Raw genomic sequence first — 13,911 nt, forward strand, 5'->3', positions numbered from 1 at the left:
GTCGATTGCCAATCAAATTGAAGAGACATGTGACACTCTTGCAAAATTTGAGACTATCTACATCACACATGTGTTTAGAGAAGCAAATCCAGTTATGGATTGGGTTGCCAACAAACATGTGGGTTCTAACAAGTTGATTACTTGGCAATCAAGAAAAGATATTATAGTGGAAGCTAAGACCCTTATCAACCTGGAAAAAATCTAGGGGTGTATAGTGGAGATCTAATTGCAATAATGAATATTAAAAGAATTTGGGAAATAAGTACGAGTCATAAAGGCTTTTTTGGTTTTCGCAAGCAGCTGAAGTTATCATTGTCTTTTCAACATGTTTTGTGGGTCAAAATCTTCAATTACTATTTTTGTTTTTGTAAGGTGAATTATTTTGGTGCTTATTAAAGAAACAGTGCCAAAATTTTGTCTATTAAGGAGTTGCAAAGCTTAGAATATATGAGAATTTTAGGAGCTAAAAATGAAGAGATGGTGGTAGAACATTGTAGAAAGGAATAGGTGGGGGAAGTGGAGGAATGGAAAAATAGGGGAAAAGTTTGGAAAAAGTTGGAAAAGGGAGGGGTTGAAAGTTACATTGCAAAACTTCATGGTTTTGATCTTGAGGTCACCAAAAAAATGGTCAATTCATGGAAACATGGCAAGGTGAAGGTGAATGATGTCTCATTTTTGATCACAGAGGAGGTTTTTGCTATGGTTACTAAGATTCCTATGGAGGGTTTCAAGTTTTACAGGGATAAAAAAATCTCAACCAATGCAGTGAAGAATTTTGTGAAGTGTACTAAAGAAATGAATGAACTAATTAAAAGTGAGATATTCTATGTGACGAATTCCATCAAGAAGCTTCAGAGGTATGTTTTGCGTGTTATCATTGAATATATTACTCTGGACCCTAGGTTTGATCAAGTAAGAACCCATCATTTTGTTCTTCTTAATCATTTGCAGCATGATAGTAAAATTTCTTTCCCTTACTATTTATTTACCTCTATGAGTAAGGAAATCAATAGCTTTAAGAAGAAACCTACTATCAACCCTGCTCTGCATGAGGGATTATTGCTACTTATCCATGAGTACTTCAAAGCTAGGATGGTTTGCAATAATCCCTCGCTGGATGTGGAAGCTAACAATGGTAGCTCCAACTACTCTTCTGATTATGATGATATTCAGAGCATAAGCTCAAAGGAGGAGGGGAATGTTTCTGCTGGTAAAAATGTTAAGGGTCATGCTAAGAAGCCATCCTCTGTTATAACCTCGAGAAGAAAGAGCCCTAGGGACCATGACCAAACCTCTAGTAAAGATGATATGGATTATAATGAGGATGAGGAGGACATGGCTTTTGATGATGAGGGAAAGGAGATAGAAGAGGAGATTAAAGAGGAACATGTAGGGAAGAAACAAAAGAGGGATGATGCAGATGATGAGAGGGTTTCAAATTAGAAGCTAGATGTTATGATTCTCCCTCCCTCCCCTGTTCATCCTCATTCTCATCCTGAGGAGAAGAAAAAGGATAATACTGGTGATAAAGAGGGGGAAGTGCTTGTCAGAAATAGGAGAAAAGCTTGGAGAAATTTCAATGTTAGGACTATGATGATTGGAATTTTTAGAGAAGCAATGAATCCTCAGATTCTGGTGGAAGACCAGGAAAAACCTTGGCTTGAAGAACTCATTGACCTTGCTATTTTGGCCATGACTGATAATGCTAGGGAGATAGGTATGAATCTTTTGAACAATGCTCGTAACAACATGATTGATAATTTTATATTAATCAAGTAGCTATACCATGAGTTGGAAGAGGTCAGAGAGAAGGTTTTTCTGTTGGAGGGCACCAAGAAGAAGACTGAAAATGAGAATCAGGAGGATAGAGTAAGTCTAGCTAAGAGGAGAATTAAGAATCTTGAAAACTAAAATCATAATTTGGCTAGTTAGATGATCTCTCTCCTCAATTCAATCAATGACAATATTCTCTTCTTAACCAGTGTGCTAAAAGACAGAGGACTGCTGGCTAGTGAGGATGGAAAGGACAAAGGTAGAGCCAAGTTGGATGAAGATATGGCCACTAATATCACCTTTACCAATTTGGACCAGGAAATTGAGAAAGTCCAGGAGCAGATGGTCGAGGAGCACTAGAAGATTTATGAGGTTGCCTAGACCATGCAAGACCTTGAGAAGAAGAACACAGAGTAGCCCCTTATTTTTTTTCTTTTTGTGTTTTTGCTGTTTCTTTTTTGGCTTTTGCTAAGTTTTGTTAAAGATAGTTATTTTTTCTAGCCTTTTTTTTGGCCTCTATTATTGGCTAGGCCTCGTGCTTATTATCAGCCATTAGACTTGTTTAATTTTGGCTGGGCTTCTTTTGCTTATTTTCAGCCATGTTTATGTAATTACTTTTGGGTTTCAGGGTCCTTGTAAAACTTTTTTATCTTATCAAAAATAATTGTATTGAAACCATATAACAAGTAACTTATTAAACCTTTAACATTATAAATAAAATTGCAAACCTAAATACTAAAATTTCCACATATACAATAGTTTAAAAATAAAGTGTAATCTAATAACACTCATGTTTAAATTAGTAAATAGATAACTTATTAAACCCTTGATTCCCAACATTGAAATTGAGATTTAAAGAATCTACTACACTAGAATTTTAAAAAAACTAAATTTTATCATGTAACTTATTAAAGATTGACCCCAAAGTTTGGATTGAAATTGAAATTAAAATATCTTAACACTAAATATAAAACCTTAAAACTAGTAAATTGAAATGAACTCTATATCCCTTTGAAGTGAATTTGAAATAAAAAATTAGATAACTTATTAAACTATTAATTCCCAATATTGGAAATAAAATTAAAAAGATCTAGTGCACTAAAATTGAGAATCTAAATCATGTAGTCAAGAATAGAGAACATCTAAAAGAGATTTCCAATCTTGCATCTTAATGTATTATATTGGAAATCTCAAACACAAAAAATAGGAAATGAACACTAATGCAAGAAATATCACTAGATTACCATCATGTTGGCCTAAAAATACATATATTACAAAACTAAGACATGTTCTATGATCACCATTATCAATATACAACTTCAACAAGTTATATGCATTTATTGCTTTCATCAACCTAATTACAAATAACCATTCATCAAAATCAGGACACTCATATAGACAACACGACCTTGGTTTCTTCTACCAATCCATTATTCCTTTGACAAGGACCACTAGATACTTATATACAAGATTACCATCTATAGGTTGTCTTATCTAATAATTAAATTACAAGATAACAAAAACTATAACAAATAGATAGGCCAAGACTAAATCTATAAGAATCCTTCCAAGTAGATACATTAAATCATTTGAACACACAAGAGGGTTAGCCATACATGTAGCACATGAAGAAAAAACATGAATACACTTAATGCACAAAGTACACATGTAAAACATAAAGTATGAAGTTTGAAGAAACTACATGCTTAGATACATGCAAGACATAAATATTACACAAGCTATTAGCAATGGAGTATTCAAATGAGTTATGAAGTAGGTACATGTGACTACACATAAGACATGAAATGTACATATAAGGCATGAATCTTAAATATACATAGGGAATGAAGGCATATAAATGCACACAATGCATGAAGTATACATTTTAGGCATAAAGCAATAATTATATGTTATACACTTAAAGCACAAGGAAACACACTTAATTACATACCCACACATGAATTAGTACATAAATACTTGCCAAAAATGTAAGGCATTAAGGAATCAATAAGTACACATCAAACATATCATACATGTAAGGGATGAAGTAATTCATAAATATGTATTAGTCATGTTAAACATGAAGAAATAAATACACATTATTAAGTACACACATCATTCATGTAGAGTAATAAAGTTGAAAAGTAGGCATGAATTATACACCTAAAGAGTATCTATCAAATTCTCTCAAGGTAAGCATGTAGTTTAAGGACATAAATATAGAAACACAATGTTGGACTACTCAGTTATACCCTTGGTTCTTAAGAAAAGTTGCTGAATATTGTTGGTAAATAGATTTGTCACTTGAAAAATATGTGGTTTGGCCCAATGGAATGAGTGTGGAAAATAAATTTCTTCAATAGTTGGATCAGCCCTTGATATGTGGCCTTCCTCTGCATTTAGACGAGCAACTCCCTAGTAAGATACAATTTTTTATTTTCAAATAGAGATGTATTCAAACTTATAAGATATGAGGAAAGTTACTAAAAATGAATGCACCAAATGACATCCAAGCCTTCCTTTATCAACTTAAACTACTACTAAGAACAATCAAGAAATATGCTTGAAGATAACCATTAGCACAATTTTGATTCAAGATTCATGAATATTTGCATAATACCATGAAAATACTCGTTGCAAAGAAAATCAACACTTCAACAATTCATATTTAGAAAGAGAACCCAAAATGCACTTTCCTTTATTTCTTTCCACCAAGACATAAGAGGAATTTATAATTACAAAGACAACATCTGTACACACTTTCCAAAAATCATCTTGTCACAAAAATTATACATAAAGTGTTCCCTTATTCTCAAATCCAAAATGTCCCCCATTACATGTGATATTCATGAATTTATAATATATTCTAGCATAATCAAATTTTTGAGTTCATAACTACTCAAAAATTTGGAGTTTGGACTATTCTAAACATGATTCATAACCAACTCTAACTTTTATGACTCTAATGCTCAAACTCTAACTTTCTAACCTTAACTTTCAAAAAGTTATCTAATGCTCAAACTCTAACTTTCTAACCTTAAATTTTAAAAAGTTAAGGTTGATAGAAAGAGAGTAAATTTTAGTGTGTAGAGAGAGAAAAAATTAGTATGTAGAGAGAGAAAAGTTTTAATACGAAGGTTTTAGTACATGGAGAGAGAAAAGTTCATAGAGAGAGAAGGTTTTAGTATGGGGAGAGAAAAGGTTTTTGCAGTTTAAATTTACTCTAATTCTTGAACTAAACTTTCTTTTAACTTCTTGGGTAAATTATCAAGGTAAAAATTGGCTCTCTTTGGGGACAAGGACTATGTAGGATGTTGAACAAACCCAGATTTAAGCAAGAGAAGTGCTTTATCACAAGGGCTATAGAGTCACCTGAAAAGGAGATAAATACATGAAACAAGATTAAGCATGCCAAAATTGAGAATACAAGCCAAAAAAAGGGAGGAAAATTCTCAAAAAAAACTCCAAATTAAAATATGCACAAAGTATGGAACCCCTACCTCTAATAGCTCTAGCTCCAAATGATTCATGAAAACCCATTGAATGGCTAGGAAAAGTATATGCCATGGTAATTTAAAGGCGATGACTCCCTATCACTCATGAACTCAAATGTAGGTTTGCTCCTTGGATTCCAAATTTTTGATTCCTAACATACTCCATTTCTTTGGACAAGGGAATGTATCCAAATAACCATGCCTTATCAAAGATCTTTGACTTGAGGACCAAATTTTTTTCCTATTGCATGTCATCAATGATTTCATCTTAAAAGAATTACATAATTATATTATGAAGCTTCTAAATGCAATTTTGGTCCTTTTCTCCATCTCGAAAGCCCTCTTGTTGGATTTTTTGTGATCAATCATCATAAATGCTTCAACTCTTTTCTAATACATATAGGCCTTCTTTTTCAACTATCATGGTCCTTATTGAAAATCCTGAGCAATACTTTGGGTTTGAAGGTAAATCTTCCTTGCATGAATTGCATTAGTCAAGACTCATGAGCATGTAAACCTAGGATGATATATCCCTCTTCACAATTTGGTTGTGGTTGTGGAAGTGTCAGGTTCTCATCTAGTTCATTTTCATATTTATCTACTTCTTGATTTGGACATACTTTATGAAAATTTGACCTTTGTGCAAATTGACGTGATGCTTCTATAGAACTATCTCCTCCATCTGAACTATGTAAAATAGCATGATCCTTTTTAATTAGTATAGTCAACTAAGGAGTAAATGTCTCTTTGGATGTATGTATGTTTGTATATGATGAATCATAATCATGATCAACAACTCGAGAGGACTTACAATGAGAGTCACCTCCTGAAGCATTAGGAATTTGATCAAGAGGGAATCTTGAATATGTTTGGGAATTACCATAAACCTCTATTTTAACCACTCACACTTTCCTAGTTACATTCCTTGAGATTGTCTTCAATATCTTTACTTATAGAAAAAGAATGGATCCTTTCCAAAACTGCCTCATCCTTGATATTAGCATTGTTCATATCTAGAGAGTTATTTTCAATGCTAGGATAGATAGTTTTAGATGACTACAATGGAAAAATCTCTTCTAACTCCTTATGATAAACTACTTCCTTAATGTTTTCCTTGACTTCAAGAAGATCATCATAAGTTCTATTATTTAGTAACATACTTGAGGAAGATATGCATGAGTTCATATTTTGAATTTTATCAACATTTATCTCCTCTTCAAAGGTCCATAATGGATGAATGAGAAGATCTTCTTTACAGAGGAAGTCATCATCTAGAGCATCAAGACACCAAATTGGAATAATGACCACCTAGGATTCATCTTTTGACACTCTCTCTTCATCATTCTTTTCAAATTGTGGGTCACAACATGTATGTAAAGATTTTGATGCCTCTTCACCAAGATCCTTGATTTTAGATTCACGAATGACTTCTATTTTCTTCTGTAGATTTTTGAAATGCTTATTATAAGGATCAATAAAATATTATTTTCCTATTTCATTCACTTTTTCTTGATTAGTTTCTTGGCATGCAAATTTTGATGAATCTATCTCAAAATTTTTCTCATAAGATATTTCAATAGCAAGAAAGTGATTCTTGCCTTTATCTTCTTTTTCAATATCCTATAATTTTTAAAGTAATGAAGGGTTTAATTCAGTAGGGTCAAGTCTTTGATTACTATAAAATATTTTAAAAAACTAAACCTAATTATGATCACTAGAAATACAATCCTTTTGAGAAACTAGTGCAGGTCTTGAACTACTTTCTTAATCAACAACATCCAAATTTGATTCACATGAATCATACTTTTTAATGAAGTCTTCTTTATTCTCATATGGAGAACTTATTTCTGACAATGATCTTGGTTTGTATGAGAAAAATTGATCATATTTACTATCTTCTTCTTCTATCTTTTGCAAAGTTCAAAGTAAAGATGGATGAATCTTTTTTGGATCAAGCTACAAGCCACCAAAAAAACTCTTGAAGAAATCTACTTGTATGGGTTCATCAGGAGTCTTCTTCTTTGGATATGAAAAGTAATCATCATTACTATCACTATCACTATCATGTTCTACTTTTCCTTTGTACCAAACCATGATTCTAAATTCACAATTTTAGATAGAGTCACCAATACTAAATCTTATAAAATAAAGTTACCAACCTTCATTCTAGGGAAGGTACATTTTATCGACCATCATATTAATTATTGTTTACTTAACCTTGGATGTGACCAAGATTTTTCCCCTTCCTTCTTGGAATAATATCTATCCTTTCAATAACCACATTATTTTGACCAGTAGGATCTCTTTGCAAGATTTCCCCAAAATTCTTCTTCTTCTTCTAGAACTCGATTCACTTGATGATATTGATGAGCACTTCATCTACACCTCTAGGAAAAAGTATTCAAATATGAAATTATGTCTTCTTGTGTATCTTGGAAACCAATATTTAGTTGGAGAACTAGAAACATATTTTCATGCGGTAATACCATCTTGCTTCATCATAAGAAACTGATTAATCTTTTTGTTCATTTCCCTAGTGGAGTTGCCAAAAAGTTGTTGGTACGAAGATTTTTCACTTGAAAAATATGTGATTTGGCCCAATGGAAAGAGTGTGGCAAATCAATTTCTCCAACATTTGGATAGGCCCTTGATATATGGCCATCCACTACATTTAGAGGGGAAGCTCCCATATAAGATATAATTTTTTATTTTCAAATAGAAATGTGTTCAAACTTAGAAGATACGAGGAAAGCTACTAAAAATTGAATGCACTGAACAATTTCCAAGCCTTCCTAATTCAACTTAAACGACTAATAAGAATAATAAAGAACTACACTTGAAGATAATCATGAGGACAATGTTAATTCAAGATTCATGAATATTTATATAATACCATAAAAACACTCATTGCAAATAAAATCAATACTTCAAAAATTCAAATTTAGAAAGAGAACCCAAAATGTGCTTTCCTTTATTTCCTTGCACCAAGAACATAAGAGGAATATTATTACAAAGGAAACATCTATACACACTTTCCAAAATCATCTTGTCACCAAAATTATACATAAAGTGTTCCCTTATTCTCAAATCCAAAAAGCCCCCCATTACATGTGATATTCATGAATTTATAATCTATTCTATCGTAACCAACTTTTTGAGTTCACTACTACTAAAAAATTTAGAGTTTGGACTATTCCAAAGATGATTAGTAACCAACTCTAACTTTTATGACTCTAACTCTTAAACTCTAACTCTCTAACCTTAACTTTCAAAAATTCATCTAAATCTCAAATTTTCACTTTCTAACCTTAACTATAAAAAAATTAGGTTGATAGAAAGATAATAAATTTTAGTATGTAGAGAGAGAAAACTTTAGTATGAAGAGCGAGAAAAGTTTTAGTGTGTAGAGAGAAAAAAATTTAGTGTGTGGAGAGACAAAAGTTCGTAGAGAGAGAAGGTTCTAGTATAGGGAGAGAGAAGATTTTTGCATTTTAAATTGACTCTAATTCCCAAACTAAACATGTTTTTAACTTCTTGGGTAAATTATCAAGGTAACAAATAACTAACCTAGTTAGATAATGATTAAGGTAGGTTTTTCCTTTAAAATGGTAGGATTATGCTTTGATACCAACTATAATGTCCCCTAATAGAACTTTAATTCTTTATTGTAAATTGTATCAAGCTATTCAAGTTTGTAATCTCTAGTATAAATTGATATTTTTTGTGAAGGGTGTTGTTGACTAATCACTGAGTTTATTTTCACTTAGATTCTTCACCAAATGGGATGCATACTCTATTGTAAGCTCTTATCACAACATGGGACTATTGTCACCACAATCTTACACTATTCTAGACTCTTTAATAGATAGTGATGGGTTTTAAAAATTGTTAATCTTGTTCATTGTCACTATAATTAGATATGGTTGTATGGTGCCAATGAGATATGATGTTTAATATCTTTCAATTATTCTATTTGAGGTGTTCTTTTACTTTACAACCTCTCACAAATAGATTCATTAATTTTTTTTTGGGTACTTTAGTATTATTATACCGTTGGTGTAGGGTAGTATATTGTTGTGATTTATGCATAATTAGTTTAATTACTAATTTATTTCTACCAATCATAGAACTTGATTCTTTATTTTTTAGAATACATTTAAGTTCCAGATAGTTTGAAAATATTTTTCTTTCTTCTAATTCTTTATTTAGCTATTTTTTGGGTTTGTTTTAGATTAAGGTAAAAATAGGTTTTGAAGGGACCCAAAACCCTTTAACAAAAGCAAAAGATCAACATTAAGCACCACTAGGTTTTACATGGACCTAAAACCTAAAGTTTATCAAAAAGTCAAAAATCCAAGTTTTACATGGACCTAAAATTGCAAGTTTAAACCAAGCATACCTAGGTTTTACAAGGACTTGGAACCTAAAGTTTAAACAAAATCTAGAAAAAATAAAAAATAGAAACATCAAAACCACACAGACCAACAACTAGCACACCAACACCTACAACAACTCTTTAATGATCTTCTCCACCTCCTTTCCTACTTTTGTAGTACTCTGGATAATATCAACCATGATAGAACCATAAACCTCAGGTGCTTCAATAATCTTTTTCCTCATACTATGCCTCATTCTCTTAGTTGGCCCTCCTGGACTCCTCACCCCAACTATATCTAGAGACATAATCTACTCATTACTTTTCTTGCCTAGACTAGCCACTACAACACACAAGCTAGAGGTAACCTACTCCATTCTTTGCCCCCTATCCTTTATTAATTGACAGAGTTCCAACTCAGACTCCTTAAGTTTTTTAGGAATGTTTCCAACTTGTCTTTCCAGATGGGCCCTCGTAGCAAATTCATGGTCCAGTTCTTTCTGAATAACTGCAACTTTTTTCTTGAGCACCATGATCTCATTGTAGATCCATGAGTCACCTTGAAGAGATGCCTCCACTTTAAGCTTGGTAGTATGAAGGAAAGATAACTTCACTTGATGAGACTCATCCCTACACCCTTTAGCATGCCTATTCACCATGTCAATAGTAGTATCCTTATTTCCTATATTGACCTGGATCTTGGTGTTTGCATCCTTCTTCTCATTGAGCTCCTCTTTATTCTCCTTACTTAGCTTGTGCTCTTTCATGACAAGACTTTACCCTTGTTATTATTTTTAGTGTCCATGTCCATTTTCTCCTCATTGGAATTCCTTTTAGAAGGAGAAAGGTGAACACTTTGTTTCCCCTCTTCATCCCCTAAAGCTTCAAACCCCACATTAGACTCAATTTTCCTATCTTTACTAATCTCCACATGATCTTTTTTAATTGACATTCCATTGCTCCTAGAATAACTTTCTAGGTTAGAGCTGAGGTCCCTCATTTCCATTTTATTATCATCCTTGGTAGAATTCTCAGAATCCATAACTTCCTCCACATCTTTCTTTTTAATCTCTTGTTTGTTACCCTTTTTGGTACTCTTCCTGTCACTAGTGCCTTCCTCACTTATAAAATTAATTTTCTTTGAGTGGGGTTCATTATCAATCACTTTCTTTTTCTTCTCCATAGTTAGAGATGGTTTAACAACCTTGCTTTTACAGTAATTTTCAGTAAGTAAGATTAAACCCTCATGGAGCATAGGACACATGACTCCTTCTTCCTATGGGCTTAGAGGCTTTGAATCAAAGAGTATCTCAATTGTATTCTATCTTTATACCTAAAATGATTTAGGAATACAAAATGAAACATGTGGACTCTCTTAGCTCTACCATCAAGGATAAAATACTCACAAATGCATGATAAAACATCCCTCCAGATAACCTTAATCTAGCTTAGGTTGTAGAAATCACCATTCTTCTCCATCTTTTTCTCCTCTTCATTAGTTTTAGGGAGTTTATTGAAGGCTGCATTCAAAATATTTGTCTCCTTGCTGAATTTAAGACCCTCTATTGGAAGACCCATAATCTCAGTGATAAATTCCTTTGATAGCTTGATAGTGACACCATGCAACTTAACCCTATCTTCAATCTAATTTTTGAAGAAATACTTTGTAATGTGGGGCTTATACCCATGAAGTTTCTTGATATATGTCATGACTTTCCCTTTTTTAGGATATCCCATACATCTAAATTTGCCTTCCATTCTTTACAATCATTCGGCTCTTTCTTTCTTGGTTCCCCTCCCATCTTGTATTCAACTCTACACCTGCAAGTAGTCTGATAAATGGTAACCAAATAAAAAAGGTAAGGTGTATTTGATTTCAAAAAAACCTTTAACCTTGCATGTGTACCAAGTACAATCCATAATTATAGCCACCTCATGATACTCATAAAATCTGCCATATACTCATAAAATCCACCATAAACCTATCACTTCCCTTAGTAAATTCCTCAATCTTGAATGATCTTTCCTTTGCTAGCATGTGTCATATCATAAGTAACAATTGTCATCAACTCCACTTCCTTTCTTCGGTCATCTTGCCAAATCAACTTTGTTTCCCTATAGACCACTTGATTTGCAGTCCAGTTAGTAGCTTTGTTGCCCTCCTAAAAAATATGAGAAATAAAAACATTATCAAATTTTTTCATAAGGTATTTTATTTCCAATATAATTCCCTCAATAATCTAGATTATTAGACTCTTATTATTCAACATGTTAATAATATTAAGGGAGTCTCCTTCCAACCATATATTCAAAAAACTAGATTCCACTACCATCCTTGTAGTGAACAAAGCATTTGTTGCCTCAACTTTATGACTAGTAGACTTGCCTATAGGTATAGAAATAACATGCACAACCCTACTATCAATAGTATATTTGGATCCATTTTTCTACCAATTTTTTTGACCAACACTATGAATCCTCTTTATTTTTTGTTTTCATTCATGTGTTGGTTGCAAATTTTTTTCCCCCTTTGATCAAAATTTTGACCAACGTCAAATTACCCAAAGTGGGTCATAACAATTTTTTGACTAACTAAATTTGGATAAAGTTGATGTGAAGACTAGAAGTGCCAAATATGTTTGCCCACATTTTCTAAATTTTGGTGAGTGCATGCCAAATATGTTTGCTCATGTTTTCTAAACTTTGGTGAGTGTAGATATCGGATTGGCATTTCACATAGGGTTTTCCCTATTTTCTAAACTTTGGTGAGTGCAGATATTGGATTGGAATTTCTCATAGGGTTTTCCCATGAAATTTTTTTCTTGTAGGTACCCTATGTTGACTTGGTCCTGTGTGGAACCATTCTTTCAATACTAGCTACGAGCAACCGGTGATAGTGAATAACATTCAGGTGATTGACCATAGCCTGCATTGAAGGGATAGTCAGGTGTTGAACAAAGCATAACTTAATGGGAAGGATTGGTTCACAATTGATTTTAGGATTTGGGTGTTTGTAAATTGATTATTATAGGGTTTACTAGTTGATATTGAAAAGTGGGTCCTTTGTCTTAAAGGAGAAATTTTGTATTTTCATGACACATGACTCTAATTAACCTAATTAAGCATTTGTGAGCCATCAAAGATCATTATTCAACATAAAAAAAGTGAGGATTTGGCATGGGCTTATTGGATAAGGTATGCATGGTTGGAAGACAAGGAGCTCTTTTTATACTTTTTGATTTACAATTTCCTTCAGTCATCCATATTAATTACAACTACATAGTCAAGTGAACATACCATCCTACAACATAGTTTGTAAATATACTTTTTTATACATTTCCTAAACACTAGCATAATACCAAATAGTTGTCAGCTACTTTTATCAATGTTTCAAATATGTATCTAGCTCATTCAAGCATATTCTTATCATATTGTTCTTCTGGACCCTCTAATAACATGTGCTGCTATTGATAATCACCCTTTCTGTAGTTAGCAAACATGAAAGCAATTAACCACTAAGGTCACTCAATAGTTATTCTTTGAACATTGAACAAGAAATGAACTTTTTGTAAGCTTCCTTGATAAATAACTTGACCAATTTTTGAGAATAATGCATACTAAATAGAGAATGAGTAGTCCAATCTCTTGAACTCCATTGTTTTAGATTATGGTAAAAAAAGGTTTTGAAGGGACCTCGAAACCATTTCGCATCCTCAAAAAAGGAAAAAACAAGCCATCCAATAGGAAAGAGTCCTTAAACCTACTAGCAGCAGAACCAAAATTAGGTTTTACAAGGACCTGAAACCACTAATAAAGTCCAAATAAAGTACCCAAGTTTTACAAGGACCTAGAACCATTAGTACAATTTAAAAACTAAAAGCCAAAAAATAGGACCAAACATAGGAACCAGAAGTAACGACCAACTAATAGGATCTGAACAGGAACCCAACTAGAAAAGAAGACCCAGGAAACTATTGCAGTTGTGTAATCATCTTAACTACCTCCTTACTAATCTTAGCCGTGTCCAATCTTGAACTCCATTGTTAAAAACTACTATCAAGATCAAAAATAAAATCCTAACCATTCCAATGTGAATTTAACATATGTGCACCTGCATTATTCTTGCAAATGTACACTCTTCCAATAAGTCCAATAGATTCCTTCACAATTGGTGTCTTAGTGCATACTACTTAGAGAATGAGTAGTCCAATCTCTTGAACTCCATTATTTATACTACTGGAAGGATCACAAATAAAATCCTAACCTTTC

The 13,911-nt window shown here is 32.8% G+C and overlaps 1 pseudogene; it reads left to right on the plus strand.

Annotated features, from left to right (window-relative positions):
• Positions 1-624: 624 nt before the first annotated feature.
• The window catches only part of LOC149552497 (peptidyl-prolyl cis-trans isomerase FKBP42-like), a 55,264-nt pseudogene continuing 41,977 nt past the window's right edge, over positions 625-13,911 (plus strand).

The sequence above is a fragment of the Cupressus sempervirens genome, chromosome 6 (genome assembly GCF_028749045.1).
Source record: "Cupressus sempervirens isolate cs-2001-9-10 chromosome 6, ASM2874904v1, whole genome shotgun sequence".
Taxonomy (NCBI): Eukaryota; Viridiplantae; Streptophyta; class Pinopsida; order Cupressales; family Cupressaceae; genus Cupressus; species Cupressus sempervirens.